General features: G+C 59.0%; 1 pseudogene across 1 annotated transcript; it reads left to right on the top strand.

The window, feature by feature from the left end:
• Positions 1–585: 585 nt before the first annotated feature.
• Positions 586–1,337, top strand: LOC308512176 (TCF3 fusion partner-like; annotated as a pseudogene). Its single transcript has one exon. The product of its transcript is annotated as a TCF3 fusion partner-like (transcript).
• Positions 1,338–1,656: the final 319 nt, after the last annotated feature.

Raw genomic sequence — 1,656 nt, 5'->3', positions numbered from 1 at the left:
ATAGCTGCCTGGGGACACCATTTGGACCCCAGGGGCGAAGCAGCCAGGCCCCAGCAAGAGACCCAGAAGGCGACCCAGGTGCTGGGGCTGCATCGCTGCTGGGTCAGAAATCCGGTGCCCAGGCTGAGGAGACCCAGGACCCAGAGCTGCGTTGCAGCTGGGGCACACGATCCGGTGCCCAGGCTGAGGAGACCCAGGACCCGGGGCTGTGTAGCAGCTGGGGCACGCCATCCGGTTCGGGGGCAATGCAGCCAGGCCCGAGAAGGAGACCCAGAAGGAGACCCAGGGGCCTCCCAAGAGGAGAGTCTCCATGGCCAGATGGCGTGGTGTCGGGGCAGGAATAAAGACCCGAGGTGACTCAGATGCCTGGCCACAGGGTTAGTCCAGCCAGCAGGGCCTTTCAGTTGGGACTGGGGTGGGGGTGGGGCAGGGAGGCAAGCTGGAAATAGAGAACTACAACTCACAGGAGGCTTAGCAGCCGGGCCTGGGTGCCTGGCTGTGAAATCCAATGGGCTGTAGTTTTGCAAGCCACTTTAAACTAGAGGCTTGCAAGGTTGGAAGTTCTGCGCCTGGAGCCAGGGAGAAATGGAGCTGGGGCAGAGAGAGGGGTCCATGGCAGCCGTGGGCTTTGAGGAGTTCTCAGCACCTCCTGGCTGGGAGCTGGCGCTGCCTCCGCTGAAGGTGGTCACATCCTGGAGAGCGAGCTTGAGACCGAAGTGGAGTTCCTGTCTGGGGGTCTGGGCAGCTCCAGCCTCCAGGAGCTAGAGGAAGAGGAGGAGGCAGCCTGAGGCTGGCAACAGCGGCGCCAAAGGGAACTTAATCGCAGGAAGTACCAGGCGCTGCAGGGAGATTGAGCAGGCGAAGGAGTGGGTCCTGGACAGGCTCCATCAGATATAGAGGATAACATGGAGACTCCAGCAGGAGAGGAGGTTCCTCATGAAGGTGCTGGACTCCTACGGTGACAACTACTGGGCCAGCCAGTTCACCATCTTACTGGAGGATGAGGGCAGCCAGGGCACAGATGCCCCCACCCCAGGCAACGCTGAGAACCAGCCTCCAGAGAAAGAGGGGCTGTCCCCGCCCAGGAGGACGCCAGCGCCTGCAGAAGCCAGCAGCCTGGCCCCTGGCGAGGGGCCCAGGGGTTGGAAGAGGCGGCGAGTGCCACCGGAAGGGGGCCAGGCGTGAGTCCCGCTGTCTCTGGAGCTGGCCCCCATACAGATAAAGGTGGAGGAAGACTTTGGCTTCAAAGCGGTCGAGGCTTTGGACACAAGTTGGGTTTCTGGGGGCCAGACAAGTAGCTGCCCTACCCCACCCTAGCCAGCTTCCCCTTTGACTGACCCCCCAATAAACAGACCCCATGCTCTCCTTGGCAAAAAAAAGCTTATAGAGGCATGCTTTTAGGATCAAATAGTATAAATATAGATGTAACAGGACAATAAAAAGAGAACCTGGATATGATGATCACCTGAATGCTGCCTCTGTGTCATTCCTTCGTCGCCGACTCCATCCACACCTTTGGGAACCCCCGGACCTACTGAGGCAGGGCCCCAACATTCCTCTTCTTATAAGGACTTCAGTGAGATGGGCTAAGGGTCCCACTAGAACTGCCTCAATTTAATCTAATCCCCTCTTTAAAGATCTTCTCTCTATACACAG

The sequence above is a fragment of the Myotis nattereri genome (genome assembly GCF_964212035.1).
Source record: "Myotis nattereri genome assembly, chromosome: Y".
Lineage (NCBI taxonomy): Eukaryota > Metazoa > Chordata > Mammalia > Chiroptera > Vespertilionidae > Myotis > Myotis nattereri.
This window is presented reverse-complemented; position numbering and strand designations above follow the sequence as displayed.